Below are 22,981 nucleotides of genomic sequence, written 5' to 3'. Positions count from 1 at the left end.
CACAATGAATGAAAAGATAGGAATTGTCAGGAAAGACATAGAAAATATTAAAAAGAGCCATATGGAAATTGTAGGACAGAAAAGTAAAATATCTCAAAAATCACCAGATGAACTTAATAGCAGAATAAAGATGACAAAGGAAAGATTCAATAAATTTGAAGATGTTGATAGAAATTATTCAATGTGAAGAACAACAAGGAAAACATTTAATGAAAGGAATCACAGATACCTCTGAGTTAATCTGAAATGTCTTGCAAATGTGTAATTCAAGTTCCAAAAGATAGGAGAGAGAAAGAATGGGAATAAAAAAATAATAGCTTAAAATTTTCCCAAATTTACACATTCCAGAAGCTCAGCAAAATGCAGGATAAATAAGAAGGAAACTATCCTGAGCATATCATACACTGATTAAAATTAAAATTAAGTAGAAAATATTGAAATCAGCAATGGAAAAATGTACACTACAACTAAAAGGACAATGATTTAAATGACTGCTGATTTTCTAGCAGAAACTATGGAAGACAGTTCAGATGAGAATGGAGAAACATCTTAAATTACTGAACAAAAAAGAAAAATGAAATGAACAATTCAAAAGGCCATATTCAGTGAAAATATCTTTTAGAATGTAATAGAAATAAAGGAGTTTTCAGATTAACCCCCCCACATAACTGATATATATATATATATTCCACTAGATTTGAACAATATGAAATACTAAAATAAGTTCATCAAATTGAACACTGGGAAATTTTCATGGCCTTAGAACTGTAAATTTGTAAATCAATAAATCCCCATAGTAAAAGCAAATCCATTTTGTGGTATTTTGCATTCCAGCAGCTTTAGCAAACTGAAACCGTACTTAACCAAAAATTAAAGGTAATGGAAGGAAATTAGAACATAGAGAATAATTTACAACTCCTTCATAGTTTTATACTTGTCCTAGACCAAGGGTTGATTAACTATGGCTTGTGAATCAACTCTGTCCAGCAGCATGATTTTGTAAATAAAGCTTTATTGCAACATAGCCATGTTGATGTGCTTACATATTGTCCACAGCTGTTTTCACACTACTGTGATAAAATTGAGCAGATGGGACAGAGACCATAAGGAAAACCTGAAATATTTAGTACCTGTTCTAGTAAATTCTTTGCAGAAAAAGTTTGCTCACCCTGTTCTTGAGTCCTTGTATGAGCCTGGCTTTTGAGTCTATCTTCATACCAATGTGGACTAGTGGGTGTCCCCATAGCTTAGAGCCTAGACAGCAAGTTTTATTGTGGCTTCAAAGAAAGGCCCACCTGTCACATCCTCATTTCAAACCCTGTATTGACCTATTCCTAGAATAATGGAAATGAAGGTCTTCTCTCCCTTGAGGAGAAGCTAATCCCTCGCACTTGGAACATGTATGTCCCCATAGAATTGAAAGAATGGCCACATAATGATTTCACAATAGAATATGACCTAAAGTCCAGTTTATTTGGGTTGAATAACACTACACTAGTTTATCAGCACTCAGCCAAGATGGGTTTGCTTGAAACTCAGTCTAGTCTATTTTCAGTCTCTCTTCATCAAGGGTTCAAAAGTGTTGATGTCAAGGCTCACTCAAGGTTAGTCTGTCACATATAAGAGAACGTATACTTGGACTTACAAAGGCATATTTTTTTTTTATCTTCACTTTACAGAAATTTACTCTTTAAACGTGTTCACAAATGAAGTTACATAAGTGGTCTAACTACACCTTAAAGGAAGCCATGAAATGGTTCTCAGCTAGGCTCGATGCACAGTTGACCCTTGATAAGTTTGCTGGGCTGCTCAGTCCCAAGGAGTTATTTTCTCATGTGTAGATGGGGTGACTATCTTGTGCTGCTCTGATTATATTATACAACATTGAACATTTCTCAGGAGACTCTGGTGGTCATTTTTACTGCCCAGCCACCCTTGCTGCCGCAAACATGAACCCTGGGTTTTTAATCTTTTTATTTGTCCTTTTTCACACACCTGGTATGGATACATGGGTCCAAAAATAACTGTGTGTACCTTTAAGGAGAAGGACACATTATTGCACACATTCCTTGAATTCCATGATCATGAAGGAGATTTAAGCCTACCACAACTTAGCAGAACCAGCTTCACCCATTCGTCTCTGTATTCTTGGAAAACAGCAAAAGTACATTCATTAGGAACACCTCATTATTTTTTTCTTTTGATTCTTATGGAGTAGAAAATCACATTAAAATCTTTATCAGTTCATGGCATATTCTCATTATCAGTCCAGGTCAGGCCCTATGATATTTTATTTTATTTTCATTTTTCCATAGACCAGCATTCTAATATGTGTGATCCATATCCTTGGATATGTATGAGTTCTTATAAAATGCATATTGTTTTTGTATATATATATGTTTTACGTTTTCAGTGGCATTATGCTGTAGAACTTTTGTTTTCAAAACAGTGTTAACTGTTTTGTTAACATGTGTTAAAAGATCTATCCATAGGCCTTATATGCATTTAGTGGCATTTTCTCTAATTATTGCATAATATCACATGGTACATGTCCACTATATTTACTTCTAACATTCCTACTTATGAATATGTAAGGATGATCTCAAAATAGTATCAGAATCAATAACCTTGTTCAATTCCTTTGGGTATATAGCCCACAGTAGGATTTTTGGGTCATCAGATTGACACAAAATTGCTCTCCAGTTGGGTTCCCATTAGGAATATATGAATTTTCCCAATTCTGAGTTTCTAATTTTTGCTGTTTGTTGGCATAAATTTGTATCTTATTATTATTTTAATTTATTTTTCTCTGATTTCTAGTGAGGCTAAGAATACCTACATATTGAATGTTTGTTTCTCATTCAGTAAGTTGCCAATTTGTATAATTTTGTTTATTTTGCTTTTGCAATTCTTGCCTTTTCTTTTCCATTTGTAAGAGTTCCTTATATATTTCAGATGCTAAATCCTCTGTCAGTTTTAGATATTTAAAAATATATTCTATTAATCTATCCTTGAAATATTAACTGTATATGTGGTGTGTTTGGTTGAACTGAAAAACTGAATTACAATGTTGATAAGAAGTGTTGGGAGCATAAATCTTCATCTTTTTCCTGATCTTAAGGGAAAAGCATACAGTCTTTTGCCATTAGGTATGATGTTAGCTGTGGGTTTTTCATAGAAGCCCTTTATCAGGTTGAGGAATTAATCTTTTAGACCTGATTTGTTGAAAGTTTTTACCATGAAAGGTGTTGGATTTTGTCAAATGGTTTTATAAGTCCATTGGGATGACTAGGTCTCTTGTGTTTCTAGTCTCTATTTAATTGCTTTCTGCTCTAATATTTATAATTTCCTTCCATTTGCTTGCTTTGATTTGCTCTTCTTTTTCCAGTGTCTCAAGGTGGAATGTTAGGTTATTCTTTTGAGATTTTTCTTCTTTGTTTAAAATAGCAGTTACAGCTGTAAATTTCCTACTACACGTTGTTTCAGCTGAATCGTATCAATTTGGTGTATCTTCATTTTCATGCATCTTCATGTATTTTTTATTTCTCTTTTGATATCTTCTTTGACCAACTAGTTATTAAGGAGAGTGTTGTTTAATATCCACATATTTGTGAGATTCTCAATTTTTTCCCTGTTACTGGTTTTCAGTTCTATTCCATTGTGATCAGAGGACATTGCAATGTATTTGTATTATTTCTGTCTTAAGAAAGATTTCTTTGTGGCGTAGCATATGGTCTAATGTCCATATGTACCTGAGAAATATATATATAATCTGTTGTGTTGGGTGAAGTATTATATAGATGTGTGTTAGGTCTAGTTGCTTTATGGTGTTATTCAAATCTTAGTTTCATTGTTGATCTTACATCTAGTGTTTCTACCCATTATTGAAAGTAAGTTTCTTAGTTTGTCAGCGTTGCTATAACAGATGCCATAATGTCTGTACCGGTTGGTATAGACAACAGGAATTTATTGCCTCACAATTTTGGAGGCTAGAAATCCAAAATCAAGGTTATCAGGAGGCCATGCATTCACCGAAATCTGTTGCATTTTCATGGTGGCTCAATCTCTGCCTCCATCTAATGCGATCCATCTCTTTCTGTCACTTTCTGTGTCTTTTACTTCCATGTCCAAATTTCCTTTGCTCATAAGGACTCCAGTCATGTTGGAATATTCAATTTGGCTTCATTTTAGCAGGATTTTTGAAAATCTTATTTATAAATGAGTCCACACCCACAGGAGCAGGGGTTATGACTTGTAGGGGATACGATTCAATCCTCAACAGTGGGATATTAAAATCTCCAACTGTGACAGTCAAATTGTTTATTTCTTCCTTCTTTTCTGTCTGATTTTGCTTCATTTATTTTGATTCTCTTATGCTAGGTGCAAGATAAGGTGTTATTCCTTATCTGGTAACATTTATTCATATTCTATATTTGATGTCAACTTTTTCATAACATCTTTCTTTACTTCTTTATTCATGATTTCCTTTAGTTCTGTGAATGTGTTTGTAATGACTACTTTAAAATCTTTTTCTGATAAATTTGGTGTCTGGTCTTTCTCCTAGGTAGTTTCTGAGGCCTGCTCCCCACCCTACTCCAGTGTTTGGGTCATGTTTTCCCGTTTCTTTAGCTACCTCATCATTTGTTGTTAGAAACTAGACATTTTAGGTAATATATTATAGCAAATCTGGGAACTGGCCCGTCTCTCTTGGCTTTCTCATTGTTATTTGCTTATTTATTTGTTTAGTGGATGACTGGATGATTTTGGTGAAGTATATCCCCTACCCACCCCCATCTTGGCCCCCTCTCCCCATATGCAATATTCAGCTTCTGATGTTGCTCTTCAGGAAGGCAAAGCTTTAGGTATCCCCTCAGTCACTCTGGGATGACAATGGTTTTGGTAGGACTCTCTTTCTGTCCCAGCTGTTAAGCCCCACAAATTGCCAGTTGATTGCTTTATTGTTTTAAACAATGCCCTGAGCAGAAATTGCACTAAAATTTTGGTATGTTAAATTATGTACTCTAGAAAAGCATATTCTTTATCTCGATTCATTATTATGGCCATGAACCCATTGTTAATAGGACCTTTTGAAGATATTTTTAGTTAAGGTGTGGTCAACTGAATAGGGGTGATTAATCTTATTCTGGAGGGTCTATAGAAAAGGCCACTGGAGAATGCTTTCAGGGAGAAAAAGCTAGAAGTCAGCTGAAACCAAGAAGAGGAAGGAGAGGATAGTACCAAGTGATAGAAAAGCCAAGAACAGCCAGCAGCCAGCTCCAGAATGCCACAGTCTTTGAAGTCAAATTGTTGCTTTGCTGATGCCTCCCTTTGGACTTCTTGCCTCAAGACCATTATTAACTGATCCCCAATGTTTAAGCCTACATATTTTATGGTATTTATTTTAGCAGCCAGGAAACTAATCCAACAAATTTTGGCTCATTTGAAGCAATGCTTACCGAGGTTAATGGGTGATTTTTGTTCTGATCCCAGGAGGGCCCCTCCCACTGTCATTTCCCTGTTCTTCATGCAAAATAGCCAGCCTACGTTCTAGGCTTATTATTCATTCAATCGATGAATCTCCTCCCAATTACCTTTCACCACAACCTCCAATGTTCGAGGTTGTGTCTTTAGTTTTGAACTTCTCCATGTTTTCTCACAAATGAAGTCAGGCCCTGTGGGAAGAGATTAGAGGTATTAGGTTTTTTTGCCATATTCTCCCACCTGTCTTTCAAATCTGTATTTTAATAGGATTTTATTAATTGTATTTATATTTAATGTAATTATATATTACTGTATTTAAATATACCATTTTGCATATTATTTCCTATTTGTCTTTTTAACCTCTTTTTTTGCCTTCTTTTAGATTGAAATCTTTTTAGTGTAATATTGACTGTTAATTATTCCTTTTTATTTTATTGTTTTAAGGATTACTTAAGGGTATAATATATATATTTAACTTTTCACTCTCAATTTTACAATAATACTATACTCCTTCACATGTAATCTAATACCTTTCTTTCAATTTCCTTCCTTTGTGCTACCGTTGTTATATATTTTACCTCTACATATGTTATAAAATTCAAATACATTGTTTTTCTTTTTTTATTTGATTGTCAATTACCTTTTGAGTAAATTAAAAACAAGAAAAGAAAGTTTTTATATTTACTACACATTTACAATTTTTATTTCTTTAGATAGAATCAAGTTGCTGCCTGGTATCATTTTCTTTCCACACAAATAACTTCCTTTTATATTTTTTGTATTGCAGTTCTGCCAGATGTGTGTTTTCATCATTTGTTAGTCCAAGAATATTCTTTTTTCTCAATATAGAATTTCAGTTTGACAGTTTCATCTAATAGCAATTTAAAATTTTTATTCCATTGTTTCTGGCTTACATACTGTCTGATGAGAAGTCTGTATTAATTCTTACCTTTATACCTTTCTACAGAATGCTTTGTCTACCCTTTCTGTTTTAAAGAATTTCTTTTTAGAACTGGTTTTTATAAATTTAGTTATGGCGTGTATTTAAGTTATTGTGTCTATTCATTTTCAGTTTGTCAAGCTTTTTAGATATACAGGCTTAAACTTTAATGTTTGGACTTCATTGCTTCAAATATTTTTTCCGTCCCCTCCCTTCTGCTCCTTCTGGGATTTCAATTATGAGTGATGACTCGTGTGTTAGAATACTTAATTTTTCTCCCATGGTCTGCTGAGACTCTTTTCTTTTTTTAATCCTTTTTTTTCTCTGTGCCTCAACTTGGATAGATTCTATTACTAATTTGCTTTTATCCCATTCAGTGAAATTTTCATTCAGGTAGTTTATTTGTCATCTCTAAAATTCCATTTGGTTCTTTTCAATATCTTCCACAATATTCTATTTACTTACCTTATATATTATAGTTGCAATAATGTCATTTTCTATTACTTTCATTTTCTCTCTCATTTCCTGGCTATGGGTCACATTTTTCTGCTTTTTGCTCTGTCTTGTAATATTTATTGGACGCTGGAAATTGTGACTATTGGATTGATGAATGTTTGAATTCTGCTCTCTTCTTGTAAAGGGTGTTGGGCTTTAGCAAGCGATTAAGTTTGGCAGACAAGTAAGTTAATCGGCAAAGTGTACTAAGGTGAGGCGCTAGAGACCAGACCCTGGATGTGTGTTATGTCAGGTGATATTAAGGAGCAAGAAGAGGCTAGGGAGACAAATTTCAGAGCAGAGAGCTTCAGACATTTCAGCCTGGACTCAACCACCTCCACTTGTTATTTGCTCCATCACACGACCCTGCACTTAAAGGAACATTGATGTACTTTTGTCCTATGTGGAATTCACCTGGCATCAGAGGTATTAAGAGAGGCAGGGTGACGAGAGTGAAATCCAAGAAAATAGAAGATCTGCTTAAACCTGCTTTTACTGTCTCCCCTTTCCCCAATTTGGCTTATGGGTCCTCTGATATTATTCCATTGAATGCAGACAGCGATGGGTGTTTCTTTTCTGCCTTGCTGTGGCTAAGTTGATCAACCCAAAAAATGTTTGAGAGGTAAAAGGAGCAAAAATATAAAACTTTATTCTCTTATTTTGTGCTCTGGACTTTTGTTCTGTTTCTTCTAGTCAACTTCCGCCAACCACACCCCATGCTACCTTCTGTCTCCCTGGGAATTTATTCAAGTTTTCGTGTTAGTTTATCAGCCCCATTAATGTTTATCATAGTCTAGGCAATCTGCAGGTTTAGATTAAGGAAAAGGAGTCAGCAGTCTCCGTCAATTACCTTCTGCGGTGTTCACATATTAGGGTGGACCCCTGATCCCTACTTCCTCGTTTTCACACCTTTGCATAATCTCTTCCCCTTCAGTATGGATGGAACCCGTGACTAGCTTCTAATTGATGAAAGGTTGCAAAAGTGATGGGATACCAGGGGTGCAAGGATAGTTCACTGGTAGAATTATTGCCTGTCATGCAGGAGACCCAGGTCCAATTCTTGGTCCATGCCCTTCCCCAAAACAAACAAACAAACAAAAAAATCAACAAGTGGTGCTGCAAGAATGGGATATTCCCATGGAAAAATAATGAAATGTGACCCCACCATACATGATACAAAAAAGAAAAAAGTGATGGGATATTACGCTCATGATTACATTGCATATGTAAGATTCTGTCTTGGTTCTTAGCTTTTAAGAAGCAAGCCACTGTGTATTCTGTAAACACAAGGAAATGAATATTGTTAACAACCACACCAGTGGGGAAGCAAATCCTACCCTACTTGAGCCTCCAGATAAAAATCCATCCCTGGCCAATACTTCTATTACAGTTTCATGAAATCCTAATCAGAGGACTAAGCTAAATTGTGCCTGGACTTTTGACCCACAGATGTTGTGAGATAATAAATGTGTGTTGTGTTAGGATTTATGGTAATTTACAGTAATTGTCTCATTACAGTAATAGAGAATTAATGTACCTTATTAGAAATTTTATCCTTTTTTTTAAAGAGTGCTCTGTTCTATAAACCAAGTTTTATTATTGCTTCTTTGTTGTGTTCCTTTCATAACACTTCTAATTTTAGACAATAAAGGACATGCTTTATTGCACTCTAAAAATGGGCCAAATCCAGACCCGCTTTAAAATCACTTACAAATTCCATTTATTAACCCTCAGTTTTTCAGAGAACCCAGGATTTATAAAAAAAATAACTACTGCAGCAGTAATCTTAAGATCTGTAATTAAGCGTGTCAGCTTTGGATTCAGGAAGATCTATCTCAGTTCTCCTAATTGTTTATTCTGCGCCATTATACATGCCACTTACTTTCTCTAAATTTTCCTATCAGTTGAGTCTTACTACAGTAAGTGACATTCAGTTAGCGCTCTATAAGAGGTAATTAATAAAACAAGGATTTGTAGACAATTTTGTGCATCTTTGGTATCCATTTTTAAATTTCCACATGTCAGTTATAATTTTTAAACAAATGATACTTTTGATATCAATCATCTTCTTTCAACTATGAAACTAATCAACTCATCATTATACTGGAATGGAATATTAGCAACATTTTATGAATTTAATTGGGCCTACATTTATATACGTATCACTGTTTGATATTGTGATATTTTGAGCTATAGTTCCTCAATAGTTAATTAATATTGAGTGTTGATCTTCTAATTTAAATGTTATGCCAAGTATATAGTGGTAATTCTACTGAATATCAATGAAAACAGTGCTAAAATAAATAGCAATAGTTATGATTATAATAATAGTCCAGAAAAAAGAGGAAACTCTGTGGGTTGGATGATCAGGGAAAAGTAAGACTTCATGGATGAGACAGGATTAAAAACAGGTCTTTAAGATAAGTAGGACTTGGACAGAAGGCAAAGGAAGAAGTGAATATCCCAGGAGGAAGTGGGCGAACCCAGCTGAAGCAGAAAGCATATGTTGAGGAGGAGAGATGAAATGTGGTTGGATATACAGTAAGTTTTTGGACTACAGAGGGATTTGAAAGACAGCAAGAGGCTGTAGTCTAAGCACAGTCCTTGGAGACAGAGATGGGTTCAAATCTGATTTCTACAACATGTGGTATCTGGTAGGCAGAATAATGGTTCTTTAAAGATGTCCACATCTTAATCTGCAGAAACAGTGAATATGTTAAAGTTTATGGCAAAGGAAACTTTACAGATGCATTAAATTAAGCCTCTTCAGATGAAGAGATTGTCCTGGATTATGGAGGTGGGCCAAATGCAGTTACACGGGTCTTCATAAGGAAAAGAGGGAGGGAGGCAGGAGTCAGAGAAGGAAGCAGAGGTTGGAGGAATGTGATTTTTGGCATTAAAAATGGAAGAGGGCCATGAGTCAAGGAATGTGGGCAGCCTTTAAAAGCTAGAAAAGGCAAGGAACAGATTCTTCCCTAGAGCCTCCAGCCCTGCCAACACCTTGATTTCAGCCCATCAGACTTCTGACTTCTAGAACTGTAAGTTAATAAATTTGCATTGTTTTAGCCACTAAGTTTGTGGTAATTTGTTACAAAAGCAAATAAAAAACTAATATTTATGAGCCGTGTGATTGCTTCTTGGCAAGTTGTAATCCTCTCTGCCTCTTTTGAACTACTAAAAGAGACTAATAATATTTATCTTGTAAGATTATTTTGAAAATTAAGGGAAATAAATGGAAAAGAACATAGTTCAATCCCTGCCACAAAGTAAAAATCTCGAAAATATTGATCCCCTTTTGTTCTCCTCCTATATTAAGAAGTGAAGCATCATTATGGAGTTCTAGTCAGGGTAAATGACATTACCAAAAAATGCTTTACAAAAATACACTTTGCAGTAGTTGCAGAAGAACCCTGGAAACAGGCAGTGGAGCAGCAAGGCGCTGCTGTGAGGACCTTGGTATGTGTGGACGAGGTATAGGGCTAATGTGATGATAACGTGAATAGAAAGGAAAGGTAAAGGTCCAAGAGACATTCCAGAGCCAGTGGTAAACATTGGATGTAGGGGACAAAGAGAGACAAGAGCCAAAGATAGCTCTTAGCAAATGTGCCCCTACCAGGATTTAAAAGTGCTGTTTAAACTCCTGGGATCTAGGAAGTAGATTAGCACTAATACAGTCCATTGCCGTCTTGACTTTCAGGTAATGTGACGAGCCTCTGCTCTCAGTGCTCTGGACTGTTATCCTCTAAATCATTCGATTCTTCTCTAATAAAATCTTGACTGTCTCACTGCATATCAATCTGGTCTGGTAACGGGCAGTATTTGTTTCTCTTTCAGCTGCAATGACACATACTTAATATTGCAATCAGAGTCAAAAAGGGCAGTATTTTTAAAATGTTATGACCCAATAGGTGTCATGAAATCAACTTGGTGGTTTGGAAATAGCATTTTAAAAATATAATAGGACAAGATAGAAGAATAGCGAAAATATGAGTATGTCACATGTAGCAAGGCTTAGAAATATTTGTATGTGTGTGTGTGTGTCTGTGTTGGATTGCAATGCAAAATGTTATTTCTTAAAAATTTTTGAAAAACCTAGAGTTAGTGTGTAAGCCTACCCATACGCTTTTTACACTATAAGAAGCAGACACTCTGTGACCATGGGGAGATCATAAGTTCCTTCCATTCTTCACTGCCAGAGATCAATCTCGGGCTAATAGAAGAATAATATCCATTTCAATTCTTGGTTAATGAACTTTTATAAGGCAAATCCACTAAGGCTACGTTTGTCAACTATGACCTTAGATGATCTACTTTCTCTTCATAAATAATAGTCATTTTTTAACACCTGTTTGAGATATGCTTATTTACATGGATGATTGGTTTATCTTTGGCAGGCTCCCCAGGTTTTTCATGTACATCTGTAAATGACTGTAGTCCCCAAATCAGCTAATTCTATTGACATCCACACCCCATACTTCATTTACAAAGAACATTGGTAAAGACACAAGTAGCCAAAAATTACATGAATTTAGTAAGGTCTTAAATTGTCTGAAGGGCAGGAAAATTTCTTTAGCGCATTAGGAATGATCACCAAAAATAGGCATTCAGAAGTACATTTATATTCTATACCAAACTTCAGAGTGCCTAGTATTTTTCCATAAATCTTTGGTTCTTTATGGAATAACAGAAAGTTTCTGAAATCAAGCACATTGGATCCTAATTGTAATCACTTAAAGAGAAATTGACGATAGTGTGAAATTTCCTTTTATCTTAAGACAAAATAATGTGATAAAATTAATATATGATAAGATGCCATTTGAGTAAGGATTGGGCAGGACACTTTGTAGATTCTCACAAACAAAATGTTTGATGAAGTGTCAAATTCAGTTTTTTAAACTGCAAGATAGACTGCAATGATATAAAATAAGGTCCAATTTTAAGAATTACTCAATACTTAGCTTAAGCAAATATAAACAGTCTTCAGAGTAAAACGATATTAGATGATGCCCTGAACAACTTTTACTTATTTCACAATCACATTCCTAAACAGGTTATGGGAGACAGTTTGTTACTTTATAAATTATCATTGCTTTATAACTATGGAGAAATTTCCTATTAAAGACACTGCCTGAATTTTTGATCACATATGTTGTGGGATTTTTTTTCTCATTTCATGGGATTTAGTGTTAACAGTCTCTAACTTTTCACTTTGACCAGATTTCAAAACAAATCAACAGACACATGGGACACTGGTTATTTTGAGCTAGTGTTGGGTAAATGAATATTCTAGGGGATTCTGACATTGTGCCAAATGTCTGTAAGAGCCATGGATTTTAAGAAACTTTGAGATTTGCCAAGATGTGCATTTTTGATAGTGTTATCCATCACTACATTCAAAGAACTTGTCTACAGAGGGGTTGCTAGAGAGCAGTCAAGTATTTTACACTGCACAAATTATATCCTTAGGTGCCTGAATATGGATTGACTTATTCTCAAGCCCTAAAAACTAAACACAGCTGAGAGCTAAATCCTGTGACAAATGAAAGCTCTGTACAAAGATCACAGACAGCATGTAGCAAATGGAATTTCTAAAAACCACACCAACCTCTAATATGCACCTGATAAATGGTCATATGAAAGTGTAATTTGAAAAAAAGAAGAATTTAGTATTCTTGCTTCAGTATTGAAAGAATCACTTAAAGAACAAAATGTGGTATTTACATTAGAAGCAAAAAAGATTAATGCATTGAATTTAGTGTTCAATGTAAAGACAATTTTTGGGGGGAGGGATAAATGGTGAAACAGCATAAAGTTAATGCATTGAACTGTTGCATGTGAGATTCTTAATGAAAAAAAAATTGCATTTTATGAGATAACATATTTTAGGTTTCCTTTAAGGAAAGACAAATGGTTATGGATTAAACAAGAAAAGTAAAGTCGAACAGTGGTGCTCTTTTAGTTATATTTTTAAAAGTCCCTTGAAATGGAATTTAAAAATAACTTATTGTAAATTATAACACACTTTATTGAATAATAATTTGGATTATACAAATGGTATATTAAGTAAGGTCTTTTTTCTAAAATTTATTAATTAAAAAAATTTAACAAACATAATAAAACATTAACATAGATAATCAGTAATTCACAATATCATCACTTAGTTGCATACTCAACATTTCTTAGAACATTTGCATTCATTCAGAAAAAGAAATAAAAAGACAATAGATAAAGAATAAAACAAAAACAGGAAAAAAAAAGATTATACCTACCATATCCTTTACCCCTCGCTTTCACCGATCACTAGCATTTCAAACTAAGTTTATTTTAACATTTGTTCCCCCTATTATTTATTTTTATTCCATATGTTCTACTTGTTTGTTAACAAGGTAGATAAAAGGAGCATCAGACACAAGGTTTTCACAATCACACAGTCACATTGTGAAAGCTATATCATTATTCAATCATCCTCAAAAAACATGGCTACTGGAACACAGCTCTACATTTTCAGGCAGTTCCCTCCAGCCTCTCCATTACATCTTGAATAACAAGATGGTGTCTACTCAATGCGTAAGAATAACCTCCAGGATAACCTTTCTATTCTGTTTGGAATCTCTCAAACACTGACACATTGTCTCAATTCACTCTTCCCCCTTTTGGTTGAGAAGGTTTTCTCAATCCCTTGATGCTGAGTCTCAGCTCATTCTAGGATTTCTGTCCCACATTGCCAGGAAGGTCCACAACCCTGGGAGTCATGTCCCACGGAGACAGAGGGAAGGTGGTGAGATTGCTTGTTGTGTTGGCTGGAGAGAGAGGCCACATCTGAGCAACAAAAGAGGCTCTCTTAGGGGTGACTCTTAGGTCTAAATTTTAAGTAGACTTGACCTATCCTTTGTGGGGTTAAGTTTCATATGAACAAACCCAAGACCGGGGGCTCAGCCTATAGCTTTGGTTGTCCACACTGCTTGTGAGAATATCAAGAATTTAACTTGGGGAAATTGAATTTTTCCCCATTCTCACCATTCCCTGAAGGGGGCTTTGCAAATACTTTTCCACTCACTGATCAAATCACTCTGGGATTCATTGGGGTATCACTCTGGACAAACCAACAAAATCTCATGTCCTACCTGAGATTCCAAGTACTTATGGTGTTCAGTCAAGCTATCTACATGAGTTATATTAGGAAATGCACTAGTCAAAATATAAATTTTGTACCAAATAAACATTTTTTGCTTTAGTCTCACACATAAGGTGACATTTTAAAATATTGATTACCATATATTTTCAGGACCCTGTAGTAATGACATTGCTTTGTTCTTCCTCATGCAAAAACATTTTTAAAATTTGTACATTTAGTCACTATCATTATACACTCTAGGCATTCCTAGATTTTACCACCTCAGTCTTTATCTTCTATCTCTTTCTGATTTCATTTCTGGCCCCAGCCCTCCTCCCTCTATCATTCTCACATGCAGCTTCATTCATTGTTTTAACATAATTACATTACAGTTAGGTAGCATTATGCTGTCCATTTCTGAGTTTTTGCATTCAGTCCTGTTCCACAGTCTGTATCCCTTCAGCTCCAATTGCCCAATATCTTACCCTATTTCTATCTCCTGATGGTCTCTGTTCCCAACAAAATATTCCAAGTTTATTCACTAATGTCAGTTCATATCAGTGAGACCGTACAATATTTGTCCTTTAGTTTTTGGCTAGTCTCACTCAGCATAATGTTCTCAAGGTCCATCCATGTTGTTACATACTTCAAAAGTTTATTCTGTCTTAAAGCTGCATAATATTCCATCGTATGTATATACCACAGTTTGTTTAGCCACTCATCTGTTGATGGACATTTTGGCTGTTTCCATCTCTTTGCATTTGTAAATAATGCGCTATAAACATTGGTGTGCAAATGTCCATTTGTGTCTTTGCCCTTAAGTCCTTTGAGTAGATACCTAGCAATGCTATTGCCGGGTCATATGGCAATTCTATATTCAGCTTTTGAGGAACCGCCAAACTGCCTTCCACAGCGGTTGCACCATTTGACATTCCCACCAGCAGTGAATAAGTGTGCCTCTTTCTCCACATCCTCTCCAGAACTTGTCATTTTCTGTTTTGTTGATAATGGCCATTCTGGTGGGTGTGAGATGATATCTCATTGTGGTTTTGATTTGCATTTCTCTAATGGCCAGGGTAAGGTCTTTTTTTTTAGTAGTCATTTGAGTTATCCAGGCTGCTCAAATTTTAAAGGGTTATCATTATGACTAATTTCCAAAAAACTAATATCAAATTGGTTATCCAGCTGAGGTGATATTATTATTAAGCATTCTATTAATAATAATATGATCATATTTACTCTTCAGATTTTTTGTTGTTTAGGCATGCCCACTATTTTTAATAGAGAGAACATACAATTAATTTGGAATCATAATATACAGTGATTCAATTGAAATTAAAGGCTAAATGGGTGCACAGAAGGAATTATATCTCAAAATGTCAAATAAGATTCAATACATAGATGTGCAATTTAGTTTTCCTCTATGCCTTCTCATTTTATTCTTTTTATTCATTAATTAATTCATTCAGCTCATCAGAGATACAATCAAGAATAAGAGCCAAGAACTATCCTTACCTCTTCTTCATTTAGTCTATTTTTGATATCACCTTATCTTTCCTTTCACAGTGTAAATTCCTTGAGACAGCTGCATGTATCATTTTTTTTAAGTTCACCAATTATTCTTTTATTTTTATTGCACACATGATGCATGTATCATTTAAAAAAATTACTATAGTGTTTAGTACAGAATCTTGTAATGTTCAATGAATATGTAAGTAAAAAAAAAAAATTCACAGTTGAAAGTAGCCATAGAGATCATGCACTCTAATGGCTTAGTTCTCTAGATGACAAAGCAGTCAGACAACTTAACCAAGACCCACAGTTAGTGACACAGGCAGGGCTAGGAATGCCTGCCTCTTAACTTCCAGTCAGGGCTTTTCATACTGTCAGGCTCTACCACTTCTTGAAAGATTATAGAGAGTTTCAAGAATAAAATAAAACCAATTTGTTACATCAGAAATATCTTATGTACTTATCTATCAGAAATATTATAAATATTATATTGAAATATGAATACTTCATATAATTAATTAAATAGGATATAATGATCAGAATACAGTGGTGGGAGTTAGGGAGCATAGGATGATGTAGAAGATAATGAACAAGTCTGATTATATGAAAAATAAAATTTAAGATAAAGGGATTTACTATGAATCTTATAAAGAAGCAATGAAAAAAACTAGTATAGAAATTTGAGAAAATGGTGAAGAAGGAAAATACAGATAATGTGGATTATATGTCTCCACAGACATTCCATAGAAGCGGAATGGTTGATAAGGGCCAAAGGGTTTGAGAATCAACTTTCTGAATTGAAGTAGGTGCTTGATGATGTTATAATTCTTTTTTTATAAAGAGAATTCTGTGAGAATGCTTATGTCTATAAAATTTTGATTACTATATGATAATTGTAATTGAATTTCGTAGTCAAAGTAATACTTTTTCAAATGGTAAATATAAATGATTTTAGGGAATAGATTGAGGTAGTCTGGGATATGGGTATAATATTTAAAATGAAGAAAAACAAGAAAGACAGTCATTTTAAATTTATAAATTCAATAGGTCAACATGACAGCTTAAATTTCTAATCTTCACATTTCCCCAATTGTATACTTTCATTTTCATGCCTGCTCACAGAATTCATGGTGAATTTAATCTACAGTTAACAGTTAGGATAACGGATGTGAAAAGTGACATTTTTGTAATATCTTTGCCTGGTTTTGGTATGAGGGTGATGTTGGCTTCATAGAATGAATTAGGTAGCTTTCCCTCCACTTCGATTTTTTTGAAGAGTTTGAGGAGAGTTGGTACTAATTCTTTCTGGAATGTTTGATAAAATTCACATGTGAAGCCATCTGGTCCTGGACTTTTCTTTTTAGGAAGCTTTTGAATGACTGATTCAATTTCTTTACTTGTGATTGGTTTGTTGAGGTCATCTATTTCTTCTTGAGTCAAAGTTGGTTGTTCAAGTCTTTCCAGGAACCCATCCATTTCATCTAAATTGTTGTATTTATTAGCGTAAAGTTGTTCATAGTATCCTGTTATTATCTCCTTTATTTCTGTGAAGTCAGTGGTTATGTCTCCTCTTCCATTTCTGATCTTATTTATTTGCATCCTCTCTCTTTTTCTTTTTGTCAATCTTGCTAAGGGCCCATCAATCTTATTGATTTTCTCATAGAACCAACTTCTGGTCTTATTGATTTTCTCTATTTTTTTCATGTTTTCAATTTCATTTATTTCTGCTCTAATCTTTGTTATTTCTTTCCTTTTGCTTGCTTTGGGGTTAGTTTGCTGTTCTTTCTCCAGTTCTTCCAAGTGGACAGTTAATTCCTGAATTTTTGCCCTTTTTTCTTTTCTGATAAAGGCATTTAGGGCAATAAATTTCCCTCTTAGCACTGCCTTTGCTGCATCCCATAGGTTTTGATATGTTGTGTTTTCGTTTTCATTCGCCTCGAGGTATTTACTAATTTCTCTTGCAATTTCTTCTGTGACCCACTTGTTGTTTAAGAGTGTGTTGTTGAGCCTCCACGTATTTGTGAATTTTCTGGCACTCCGTCTATTATTGATTTCCAACTTCATTCCTTTATGATCTGAGAAAGTGTTGTGTATGATTTCAATCTTTTTAAATTTGTTAAGACTTGCTTTGTGACCCAGCATATGGTCTATCTTTCAGAATGATCCATGAGCACTTGAGAAAAAGGTGTATCCTGTTGTTGTGGGATGTAATGTCCTATAAATGTCTGTTAAGTCTAGCTCCTTTATAGTAATATTCAGATTCTCTATTTCTTTATTGATCCTCTGTCTAGATGTTCTGTTCATTGATGAGAGTGGTGAATTGAAGTCTCCAACTATTATGGTAGATGTGTCTATTTCCCTTTTCAGTATTTGCAGTGTATTTCTCGTGTATTTTGGGACATTCTGGTTCGGTGCATAAACATTTATGATTGTTATGTCTTCTTGCTGAATTGTTCCTTTTATTAGTAGATAGTATCCTTCTTTGTCTCTTTTAACTGTTTTACATTTGAAGTCTAATTTGTTGGATATTAGTATAGCTACTCCTGCTGTTTTCTGGTTGTCATTTGCATGAAATATCTTTTCCCAACCTTTCACTTTCAACCTATGTTTATCTTTGGGTCTAAGATGTGTTTCCTGTAGACAGCATATAGAAGGATCCTGTTTTTTAATCCATTCTGCCAGTCTATGTCTTTTGATTGGGGAATTCAGTCCATTAACATTTAGTGTTATTACTGTTTGGATAATATTTTCCTCTATCATTTTGCCTTTTGTATTATACATATCATATCTGATTTTCCTTCTTTCTACACTCTTCTCCATACCTCTCTCTTCTGTCTTTTCGTATCTGTCTCTAGTGCTCCCTTTAGTATTTCTTGCAGAGCTTGTCTCTTGGTCACAAATTCTCTCAGTGACTTTTTGTCTGAGAATGTTTTAATTTCTCCCTCATTTTTGAAGGACAATTTTTCTGGATATAGGAGTCTTGGTTGGCAGTTTTCCTCTTTTAGTAATTTAAATATATCATCCCACTGTCTTCTAGCCTCCATGGTTTCTGCTGAGAAATCTACACATAGTCTTATTGGGTTTCCCTTGTATGTGATGGATTGTTTTTCTCTTGCAAAAGTGACATTTTTGACACATGGTTATATTGTCGCGGATTTGGGGAGCAAACCCAGATTGCTTTACTTTAAGCCCAGTGTTCGTTTTCTTGGTTCATCCCTAAGAAGAGAACCATTTTGAAGTAACCTTATTCGATGCTTTACTCTATAGGTTAAGTCATGGATTGGTCAGACATACAGAAACAGTATTATTGTTAGCAGCAATCAACATAATATAGATAAGAAGTTGCTCAGGAAAGCCACGGTAGTGCTCAGAAAACATTGGAAACCATAACCAAGACCTTAGCTGCCTGTAGCACTAATTGGGGGGGGGGAGGTTGAAAGATTGCCTGAAACCACACAAAATGCCACCTTTGCCACCTGCTGAAACCAATTGTTAGAGGGGCAATAGTGGCTTCACTTCCCCTCAACTTCCACTCTTCGTGCAGTTACCTCTTTGGGTAGGGTCTGAACTGAAGTCCTACTTCAGTTTGCTAACCCCAGCAAAACTGCAATCAAGTAGCACACTAATTGTCCTTTATAAATAAGTTCATATGACACTGTCATGCACTGAGAGAATTCAAGGAGATTCATCAGCGCCCATTCCCAGTGCCCTCAGTACCTCAGAGTCTGGCTGACACACAATATTAATATAAGCTGAGATATCTACCATGTTACATTAGAATCATACTTCTCTAATGACATATTTATATTATGTAACATCATTCCCTCAAGAGAAGACTAGTCTTAAATCCCAGGTCTTCTCTAAAAGAAAAATGACTGTGGTATATTTTTCTCTTTCAAATTTCACTCTAACTAGATTGTCTAGTTCAGTTATTGTGTTAGCTGTCTTCAGGAACACTTTTCTAAAAGAACTTTAAATACTAGGAAAAGTATTAAAAATTTCTTTTGACATTGTCATGCACCTAGAGGATTCAAGGAGACTCATCAGAGTCCATGGCTTTAATGTGGTTTAAACATGGTTATAACATGCTATTTGTTATTAATAGTTATCAGTATAACTCATAACCAAAGTTTAGGCTAGCTCAAGGACTAACATCATTACTCAATCTTCAAACATGATTACTGAATTTATGTATGACTTGGGTCTAATTTGGATTTGGTAGAAGAACAACTATGGTTTCCAAAATTCTTTTTTGGCAGTATCATAAGATTTATAAACATATCTAACTACTTTTAACTCCTGAAGAAACCTTCTTTAAAAATTCTCATATCCACAGGAATCTTATTTTAATCTGATTATCCTATTACTATTGTAATAAATAAAATTAAATAATACCTTTTGTGTCTCCCTTCTAAATTTTCAAAGGACACTGCGATTTTTCTCACCTTTTGTTAGAGGAAAGCACGAAAAGAACTTATGCAACTCAATATTATTATCAGTTTGAAAGCAGACTCTTGTGGACTGCATTTGATGGACTGTGTTAAATTGTGTTAATACCAGTCAATATTATGTTCTTGCTTTGTTTCAATGTGGAAACAGATAAATGACTCATTCAAAAGATCCTTATTGGACAAATACATGTGCCAAACTGGGAACATTTCAACTAGGTCCCCAGTCAAACATTTATTTATAGATTCTGTCCGTAAGCTCATAAAGAAATAATCTGAATAAGTGTTCTAATGATATAAAAATATATCGGATACAATTATATAAAAAGGATAGAATGACATTGGGTTTTAACAATTTGTTGTAAGAAATGAAAACTAAAATTTTCAAACTATACCAATTCCTAAAATTAGCATTAAGTTGGCATATGCCTTTCCTCACAATAGAATCCTATCCAATATTAAGCGTTCGTTCAAATATATATTTGAGATTCTGAAGAGGTTCTATCTCAAGAATAGTAAATCAAGTTTTGCATTTCACAACACACAGCCCAGTAGGTCTAATTCTTCCTAACGTATAGATTAAGATTTTTGATGACAAATTTAAATTGAGTGTCTTATGGATATTACGTTTTTCTACCCTCATCTAATGTATTGCACTTCAATGCACAACTTATTAACGTATTAAGAACAGGTAGTTTATATTCTACACTGTTCTCAGACCTAGAAGTTTTCTAAGGATTGTCTGTACTCAATATATGCTTATTGTTGATAAGCAATATACATATTGTTTTGAATAAGCTTCTTTAAAACGATTAAAAACTGATATATCTGGATTTCAAAATGCTTTTGTCTAAATCATCAACAATAACAATGAATTGCTAATAACGATAATAAATGTTATAGTACTTTGTGCTTAGATCCTTTACATCTATTATTTAAAATCCTTACCACAATCTTTCTGTAGAGGTGTTACTAAGTCTCTAAGTAGCCAAAGCTAAGAAATACAAAGTACTTACCCAGGACCACAGTTACTCTTTTTCTCTTCTTTTTAATATTTTAAATTAATACTTGAATATTAAAAAATGCAAAATAGTAAAATGACATGATAGAATATTAACTTGAACTTTATGTAAATAAAATTCTCATATTTTAAGATCTTAATATAATTGCAAAACTGTCCCTTAAAATGTTATTTTACAACAAATCAATTAAGTCCAGAGAATATTTCTTCATCTTCTTTCAGCTTTCTATTTCAGAAAGCAGCAACAATGAAATACAGCTGGAATGTAGTTGCCCATCGTGATTGATCTCCCCTTTCCTTCAGGTTATTTATTTTGCTTTTCTATCTTTCTTCTATCAGAAAACATGCTCCTTTTCAGCCAGATGGGCTGAAAACCAGACTAGGCAAACCATTGCTTATAACAGAGGCTTCCACCACTGGCACTATTGACTTTCCTGAACGTATATTCCAGTCAGATTCTCTGGTTAAACTGGAAAAAAAACACCTTCACTTTATTTTACGAAGATTTGAACAGAGGCAGCTGAAATCTGATAATTAAAATTATAAATTGTGAAATAAATGCAGGACAGAGCTCGAGAAATTAATACTGTTTGGCCAAGATGAAATAATGGTGACATAAGGGCTGAATTTGAAAAATTAGAGTGATCATTTTCCTTGGGATATAAACTCAAAATACTTTCTTCTCAGGGTCTAGTTTTAGAAATAGCTAATTTGTCAAAACCACTCATTGTGTAATCAGCTACTTGTTATCTAATTCTGTACTTCTTATGGAAACAAGAGTTTCAGAAAGAATTTATTTATTTATTTTTTGGCATAGGTAGGCTCCGGGAATGCAACCTTGGTCTCTGGCATGGCAGGCGAGAATTCTGCCACGGAGCCCTGCCCTCAGAAAGATTTTAAAGCTGAATTTGACAGTTTTAAAAGGTGAACTATGGTCTCTCCCCAAACCTCTTTCCCCATGGTTTCAGTAAATGACACCACTGCCCCCACCTCTGTGTTGTGCAAACAAGAAAACTAGAAATCATTGTAGACATTTGATGCATCATTTCTTCACCAACTCCACCTTATATCCAGCCATCACCAAATCCTATAGATTTTATTTCTGAAACTTTTACCAAATCCATGTAGTTTTCTCCATCTACCTTCAACCCTGGTATAAAGTTACCACAATTTCTCATCTGAACTACTGGAGAACCCTCTCAGGTGCTTATGTATATATTCCACTACCACTCAAATCACCACTGCCCTAAAACATTCTTTTCCAAACGGCGACATGATCACATATGTTCCTGTCACCTTTCTCACCATTGGTTTCCTATTGCTTTGCAACATTAGAGTGTAAGAAAATGCCCTTTAGGTAATATCTTTGGAAATTTGTATAGAAATATTTGATTTGTAGACTGCAGCAGATCATATTTTCCAAAAATGATCACACCAGTATCCTTCATTCCACATGATCTTACAATGCATCTGTGACACTTATCTCATCAAGAAGTGGAGTGTAGGTTCCTTCTTCTTGACTCTAAGTGGGCTTGTGACTTCAGCATAAGTGATGCTATAGGATTTGGAAAGTTAAGTCATACGATGTGATGCAGTATCCACTTGGTGCTCTTGGAATATCCTTGGAACTTAGCCACCATGTTGTGAGGAAGCCCAAGTATCCACAAAGGGAAGCCAATTGAACATTTTCTGACCCAGAGCCCCAGCTGAAGTCTCACCATATAGACAAAATCAACCACTAGACAAAATGTGCAGATGAACTTTCAGATGATTCTAATTCCTAGGCATTAAGTTATTCTTAGCTTTCAAGTCTTCCTAACTAAGTTCTGAGCCATCGTGACATTAAGGCTCCTTCTGAACTCTGAATATGCAGAATTTGTGAGCCTAATAATGTGATTGCTATTTTATGCTATTAAGTTTGCAGTTCTTTATTATACAAACTCCCCCTGTGGCCCATCCATAGATTCTGC

The sequence above is a fragment of the Tamandua tetradactyla genome, chromosome 25 (genome assembly GCF_023851605.1).
Source record: "Tamandua tetradactyla isolate mTamTet1 chromosome 25, mTamTet1.pri, whole genome shotgun sequence".
Lineage (NCBI taxonomy): Eukaryota > Metazoa > Chordata > Mammalia > Pilosa > Myrmecophagidae > Tamandua > Tamandua tetradactyla.
Note: the sequence above shows the minus strand (reverse complement) of the source record.